Raw genomic sequence first — 8,793 nt, 5'->3', positions numbered from 1 at the left:
TCGTCTTGTTTGGTATAAAATTAACTTTCTTATCCAAATTTTATAATTTTCATGTCTCAAATTGAAAAATTTGGCATGTCTATGTAGATTAAAAAATAAAATTCGATATATTGAAGATTCGCTTTCTTAAGAAGTGAAGAGAACTTTAGTTTCTTAGACCACTATGCTGAAAAATGTTATACTTTGTGTCCGCTACTTATTAGGGATGGCTGAACTTGGACGTCTAGAAATGAAAATTTTCATTACAAAATGAAATTAATTTAAAATATTTTAATTTTTATAACTGAAATTTTATAGTATTTGTTTTTATATCAATATGATGCTGTAATTTTTGTCTTTCATTAGAAAATGAGAAAATGAGGAAATTTTGTATTATATATCGCTATGATGGAATCTTATCGTTTTGCTCGATAGTCTTCAAAAACGGCTGAAGTTGAAGGTCTTAAAATGTAGATGTACAGTAGAAAATAAAATTTTGTATGTTATAATTTTGTTTGTTTGTTATCAGTCGATACAAATTTACAAAAATAAAGAAACTGTGTCCGATCACTATACTGGAATCTGTTCTTTTATTTGAATTGTCTTCCAAGATGGATGAAATCGAAGGCCTTAGCATATAGATCTTCATTAAAAAATAAAATGTTATATGCCACAGTAATATTTTCTTTATGTTAAAGGTTAAAAAATAAAAACAACGAAATAATTTAGTTTTTAGGCCAGACCATATGCTAGCAGCTTTTCTATTATTCCGTTATTTTTGGCTGAAATTTAAGGTCTCGGCATGACGATGCGCATTAAACAATAACAATTTTTTTATCGCAGAATTCGTCTTTTGTTATCAGAGGGTAAAAAATTTTCAAAAATTAAGAAATTTATTATTTTAAATCACTATGCTTGAATCTTTTGTTTTGGGCCGATTGTCCTTGAAGATATCATACCCTAATACAATTTATTTGATTTCCTTCGAAGATCGCTTCAATTTAAGGTTTTGTCATGAAATACAAAAGAAAAGAAAATTTTCTATAATATACCGAGATTTTTCTGTTATCGAGCATTAAAAAAATGGAATTTACATTTTTGGACCACTATGCTGGAATCTTTTCTTTTATCTCGATTGTCCTAATCGATCCTGATTAAAAAATAAAAGATTCCTACGTTAAAGTATTCTTTTTTATTACCACTGATTAAAAATATTTAAAAAATGAGAAACCTTTGTTTTTTAGAACATTATGCTGGAAACTTTAATTTGTGTACGATATTTTTCAAGGATGATTCAAATTGAAAGTCTTCAAACGTTGATGTGCATTACAAAATAAAATAGGCTATTTCCTATTATTGTTTTGTTTTTATATCAGCGGATAAAAATGAGAAATATCAGAAAATTTCGTTTTTAGATCACCATTGGAAGTAATTCTTTTAGTCGAATCTTATTTTTTTCAATGTTTGTTATCGAAGGTTAAAAATGAAGAAAAATAAGGAAATTTCCTTTTTGATTAGACCATGCTGCAGGGTTTTCTATTATTCTTATTTCTTTCGGGGATGGTTCAACCTGAAGATTTTGAAATGTAGATGTAGATTGCAAAATAAATTTTGCTGCGTTGGTGTACTTTGTTTTGTTTGCAGTTGTTAAAAATCCAGAAATTTCAGATGGAAAGAATGTTTTTAAAAGTTAATTTTCATAATTGTAAATATGTTCTTCAATTTAAAGCAAAAAAGTGAGCTATTCTAATTCATATCCGACAGATTGTAGCTCAACATATTCCTTCTAACCCTTTTCGAAATTTCAAATTTTGAAAATCTCAATTGTTAAAAAATTTAGAGGAATAATAAATGCAGATGCACGATAGAAAATAATTATTTTGCCCTGAAGCAAGTACAATTTTCTCACCTAAATATGTCAATATATTTCAAATCCACCGCGTAAAAATGACGTCATATCACACCCAATCAAATTCATTCAACTAAACCTGGCGCGAAGAGCTCAAAATTCAAACTTCAATACCACAGAGAAGAATAATTCCCTTCAAAAAGGTAGTTTCCCTAAAGATCAATAAATCTAAAAATTGCCACAGATATGTCCAAAACTCTGACTACACAAAATATTTTTGACAAACCCTCGTCAGCTCGATTAGAAACGCTATTTTCACTTCCGGTCTTTTTGTTCCTCCAGCAGCTGACAACATGAGATAACCAATGCCCGATTATTATAGCAGCTATATGTAATTACATTACGTATCTATGAAATCGAGATTTGTATGGGGACCAAAGTAAGGTATGGTTTGAACGGAACATTTTGCGGCAGCGGTTCTTGTTTTGCTTTGTGTTAATTGATTATAGGTCGAACCCTCCGCGTTATCCGAGCTCGAAGCTCCACAGAACCAAAAGCCTACCATGCATACGGTTTTGTTTAACTGCCCTTCCTCTCTTTGCTTACGACTTGCCTCGCATAAATCTGTAATAAGGACGGTTTACGACGGTACTTCTACTAGCCATTTATACTCCGGTCTCCTACACCATCGTCAACCGCAAATTACCTAATAGTCCGCGAAGCATGTTATTCGCCATTACACAATGAATAATTCTCACTAACCTGAGAACGACGGGAATCAAACCGAGAGAGTTATGTTCAAATCGTTATTTTAGCTGCTCATAACTTTTTTATTCGCGATTCGCTTAATCAGGAATATCGCGGTTCATTTTACTTCATTTTAAAATGAAGGAATGAAATATTGGATCGTAGGATTAAAACCTTTTGTGAATAGGGTTCTGTCATAAGTTAAAGAGCGTTTTTATAATGATTTCATAAGGTAGATTAAAAATAAAATAGAAATAATATTTTCGAGGTGTGACTCAATCTTTTTTATTTACAGTTAATTTTTTTTAATAATTATAGTAAGGGTTTGATCTAGAGCTAAACCTTTTTAAATAATTAGGTGTCTAGTGTCCAGACGAGACATTGAAACTTGCTGACCCTTCAGACATTTTGATCTTTAATGAAATAATTGTTCTGAAACCAGGATTTCTATAGTATTTTGTAGAAAGTTATGCTGAAAAACAAATTTCTTGAACGAAGAAACTGCTTTTTTTATATTAATGAAAATTTGGTTGACTGCTACCAATTTTGTTTGATTTAACAAAAGATTTCAATTGACCCAGTGAATCTCTTGGTTAAATCATACTTGGGTAGTCTAATTTAATGAAAAAAAAGGAATAGAACATTTTTATTTTCGCGGTTTTTTATGATGGCTTGTGGTCGGTCCTTCGAGCCGGTGCGAAAAGTAGCTCTGCTAATTCGCAAATCCGTCGATTACCTGAAGTGATCCTCTGGTGTGTAATATATGGTACTGCTATTTTATTAGTCGGGACAATGATTTACTTAGTTGCTGATACCAACTGAATAGTCACTGCAACTATTGGAATTGTTGTACCCACTAATAAAATAGCAGTATCAACTAATAAAATATCTGTATCATATCTTGCTAACTAAATAGTTGGCTCAACTAAACTTTTTTTTCAGTTAAATATTTAACTTGAAATTCAGAATTATTTGATCCTTTTTAGTAGACAGTTCATATCAGTTGTTGAAAATTCGTCCCGCTTGGTAGAAAATTATTCATAATAATTAAAAATTGTCGAAAATTTAAACATTTGTTTGTAAATTACATTTTTTAATTGTAAATTTATGCATTTTGGTTGAAAATTCGACTATTTTGGTTTGAAAATTCATGTTATTTTTCAAAATGTAATTAATTCGTTAACAATTTAGCAATTTTGGGATAAAGTCATTTTCTGTTCAAAATTCAATTAATGAGTTAATCATTGTCTTTCATGATGAAAATTCATAAACATTTTGAAAAATTTATATTTTTAGAAGAAAATTATTTTTCTTGGTTAAAAATTTCTTTTTTTGTTGTTGAATATTAAATTACTTGGTTGAAGTTGAGATACTGTGTAAAAAAATTCTGTTTTCCTGTAGTTGCTTCATGTTAATTTAAAATTAATTTCTCTTGTTGACTATTAAAATACCTTTTACAGATTCATTTTTTGTGAAAGATTTAATTTTTTTAATTGAAAATGTAATTATTCCATTTTTGGTTGAAAATTTATCTTTTTTATTTAAAAATTCAACTATTTGGTTGAAAATTAATCAATCTTGTTAAAAATTTGATTATTTTGTAAAAATTGTCCTTTTTGGTTGAAAAGTAAACTTTTTTTTTAATTCGCTTGTTCGGTTGAGGATTCAGCTTTTTAAAAAAATCGTATTTCTTTGTAGAAAACTAATTGTTTGATTGAAAATTCATGCTTTTGGTTGAAAACTCAACCATTGGGTTAAAATTTATGTATTTTCTTTAAAATTTACATATTTTGTTAAAAATTCATCTTCTTGGTAGAAAATAAATCTTTTTCGTTGAAAATTTATATTTTTGGTTGAAAATTCAACTATCTGTTAAAAATTAATCTAAGGTGGTAAATATTAAATAATTTTTTTAAAAAGTGTATTTTTTTTAAAGGTAAACTGTTTTGTTAAAAAATCCTATTTTCGGTTAAGGATTTACTTTTTTCAATTTGTATTTTGTGGTAGAAAATTAATTTTCTTGCTTAAAAGTTCATATTTTTTGTTGAAAATTCAATTATTTAGTTTAAAGTCAATCTACCTTGTTAAAAAAGTTAACAGTTTGGTTGAAAAATGTAATTTTTAAATGAAAAGAAAACTGTTTTTTTTTTTCAAAATTCATCTTTTAGGTTGAGAACTCAACTATTTTTCTGAAAATTTGTCCTTTGTAATAAAAAACTAATCTTCTTGTGTAAGAATTGAGATTGTTGGTTAAAAATTCAACTGCTCTCTTGGTTGTGCATGAAAACTTAGTTGAATTTAACCAAGTTTGTCGGATTCAACAAAATATTTAATTGACCCAACCAAATTTGTTCGTTGAATCAACCAAATACACCGTCGACTAAAAGATTTGGTTGAAATAACCAAAAAATTTGGTTGGGTCAAGCAAATATTTTATTGTCCACATAAGAACCATATTCTATGGTTCAACCAACAAAAATTTGGTTGATTCAACCAAATCGTTTTCTCAGTTTAGATTCTATTCCTCCATCTTTTCTTAAATATTGTTACTTCACAGTGAAAACTTTTTTTTATTAAAAATATGCATCTTCAGTGAAGCCCGTTTTTACTTGAAGCAGTGATTGAAAGAAGAGTATATTTTAAGATTTTTCTAGCCGCAACTTCCTACAGAGTTAAATTGGTAACCCTCTATATACAGAGTGACATGTGCCAAATCGGAAATTATATTATGTCAAACGGCTACTTATACGTTTATAAAATCTTCTCGTCAAGAGTGACACATCTCGTGTCATTCATCAACTAATTCTAAGTACTCTCTATGATTCATTTGGGAATCAGGCGTCACTTTTTGTATGATGAAACCAAATGTATTTTTTAGCATAGGATTATAAAAATTGTTAACAAAATTTTTTTGATTGACATTGGGGTCTAGATGTTTTTTATTTTTTGTTTTGTTTTCATTTTTTTTTATCTTGTTTTTTAATAATCTTATAAGTGTGAACAACTTTTAAGGTAGCACGAAACCTGATAAGTTTCATTCAGGACTAACTAATTGGACCCATTAGTAAGGCTTGTCAGTCAGACTTATTAGTGAGGCTTATCAGTAAGACTTATTAGTAAGGCTTATCAGTAAGGCTCATCAGTAAGGCTCATCGGTAAAGCATACAATTCCGCTTTTTCTCACATAAGTCAGCAGTCGAAAGCAAATTCTTAAACTGTTCAAAACCCTAATTTTTCAAACCCCAAAAAATAGAAATTTTCCAGTTTCTCCTGTGATCAAGTGCCATTTTCAACGGTTGTTCGAACCCGGCAATTTGCCTCTTTAAAGTCCATCCTGTCTCGAACGCGGAACCGGCTGTCTCGTCGTTTGTTTCAAACTTTCGTCACTCATTTTTCATTGAGCAGGTTTACCTTTTCCATCCTCCGTCCCGATACCCGAGCAATATTCTGCCCTCGTCCTTGGAACCTTCTATGAGAAAAAGGACGCTTTCCGCCCTTTGTTCTTCCTCATCGAAGGAGTTTTCTTCCTGCAGCCGAACTAACAGACCGGGAAAACAAAAGACAAATTACATAGAGATGGTCATCATCTGACCCTTCCCATCATTCTGTAGTCTATACTCTATAGACCAGACAGTGAATTTGAAAGGCACAAAGAGGATGAGGACGAATATGGAGAATAGAGTCGCGTGTACTTTAGGGTGGTCCAAAAATCCATGGGAAAATTTGTATTTCAAATTTTCATGCATATCAACCCCAAATTTATTTGAATAACAAAAAACTTAGTGCATTTAAAAAAAATGATATTTGGAGGTTCCGCAAGCCTCATAAAGTTTAAAATATATTTTCCATTTAAAAAAAGACGTTTTTGTACATTTTATTCAGAATTTTTGTATTATTTTTAAAATTACAGATTGTTCCTAATACTAAAAATAATATTTTCCATGAATAAAAATATGTTAAAGTAGAATTTTTAAACAATTTATTATTGTTTTTAGCGATTCCCTCTTAGAATAGAGTTAGAAAGTCGTGGGTTTTCCCGAATTTTTCATCATGTTATCAACTTTTCAAATAGAGAACGTATAGAAAATGAAATTTAATATAAATAATTGTTTAAACAATTTATTATTATTTTTAATGATATTCTCTTTGAATAATGTTAGAAAGGCGCGGTTTTTTTCCGAATTTTTCAACTTATTTTCTACTTTTCAGTTATAGTGAGACAAGAATCAATTATATTAAGCCGAAATAATTGTTAAAACCATTTATTATTTATAATTATTTACTTTTTAAATCTTAGTAATTTTGGGTGTTCTCACAAATTTTTCACTTTTTGTCCTCTTTTAAATAATAACGGGATGATAATAACTTAAAGTTGACAAAAATAACTTTCTAAACAATTTATTATTATTATAAATATTATTCTCTTTTCACATGTTTGAAAGTTGCGGTTTTTTTGTGTGAAATTTTATACTTTTTGTCTACTTTTCATTGTGAGGCAATAATCATAGCAAGTTAACAAACTCAATTGTTTAAACAATTTATTATTGTTTATAACTATCTTCACCTAGATAATTTCTATAAAGCTGCGGCTTTTTCTAAAATTTTTAACTTTGCTTTGGCCTTTTAGTTATAAAAAAATAATCAATAAACTCTAGAGAGAATCATTTTTTTAACAATCCCTTTCTTTGTTCTAAATATATTTTTCTGAAATAAGACAGATATTCGAAATATGTTGCAAATTTTCTATATGGATCATACTTAGTATAAATGTTCCTCAAAGTAGTTACGAAGAGTTTTTTAAAAATTAATAATAATATTTTTATTTGTTCATCACAAAAAAGTAAAAGAAAAGCTTAAAATTTTAGAAACCCCGCATCTTTGTTTAAACACCCACTCTTGTTTAGTTTAATTTATTATCACCCAGTTCTCAGTAATAAGTTGTAAAAAGTGCAAAAATGTAGAAAAAACACGATTATCTTGCATTACTATAGGAGAAGATAGTTATAATTAATAATAAGTTGCTTAAACAGTTACTGGGATTACATTTCATTAATAAAATATTTAAATTAATAGTAAATTGTTCAAACAATGATATTTCAACTTGAACTAATTACTGCCTTAATCTAAATGAGAAATGGACCAAAAGTGGATATTATTATAAATAATAATAAATTGTTTGGATAATTATTTCTGTTAAATTTAATTTGTTATTGCGTCGCTCTTACTGAATTGTTGAAAACTAGTTGAAAATTTTGGGGAAACCCCCCGACATTTGAAAAATATTCCAAGAGAATATTATTAAAAATAACACATTTTTTAACAATTTTTTTTTTAATTAATCAATTATCACCATACCTTACTTGAAACGTTTGAAAAAGTTGGAGATTTCAGAAAAAAACGCACTTTTTTAGAATTAATCTAAGAGTAGATATTTTTAAACAAAAATTATTTGTTTAAACAATTATTTCTGATAACTTTGATTGATTATTACCTCGCCCTAAGTGAAAAGTTGAAAAAAGGTTGGAAATGTTAGAAATAATCGCGCCTTTCTAGTATTATGTATGATATAATATAGTCATAAACAATGATAATCTGTTTAAACAATTTTTTTATTTTACTTTCATTCAGTATCTTCATAGTTAGACTGAAAAGCTGAAAATAAGATAAACATTTCAGAAAAAACCCGTGATTTCCCAACTCTATTCTAAGAGAAAATTACTATAAACAATAATAAATTGTAGAAACAATGTTTTCAAACTTCTAATTAACATTCTAAAATAATATTTCTGGTATTAAACAACGATTAGTTAAAAAAATATATATGAATTAGCACCAAAAACTTGCAAAAACTGAAATTTTTCACTTATGGGATTTTTTTTACCTCATAAAACGGCATAATGAGGATGGAATTTCAAGAGTGATTTTTTAAATTAGGGAATAAGAGAATGAAAATGAGAAAAATAAAAATTTAGTTCCAGCATAATAAACACCCATTGTTGAGTTTCATTTTTGCGGGAGACTCACACTTGTTATTTTAGAAAATGATAACATAAAATAAAATGAAATGAAATGATAAAATGATAAGTATGAAAGTGAAATATAATTTTAATAAAGAAAACCACTTATTTCAATAGTTACTGTAAAATGTGTCTTAGTGGGACATGTAGGGTAGAGCGGAACACCCGATTCTTATCCGAAAAAGCTATACGAATTCATGG

The sequence above is a fragment of the Belonocnema kinseyi genome, chromosome 10, assembly GCF_010883055.1.
Source record: "Belonocnema kinseyi isolate 2016_QV_RU_SX_M_011 chromosome 10, B_treatae_v1, whole genome shotgun sequence".
Classification (NCBI taxonomy): domain Eukaryota; kingdom Metazoa; phylum Arthropoda; class Insecta; order Hymenoptera; family Cynipidae; genus Belonocnema; species Belonocnema kinseyi.
The sequence above is the reverse complement of the archived record's forward strand: the minus strand, read 5'-3'. Positions refer to the sequence as shown.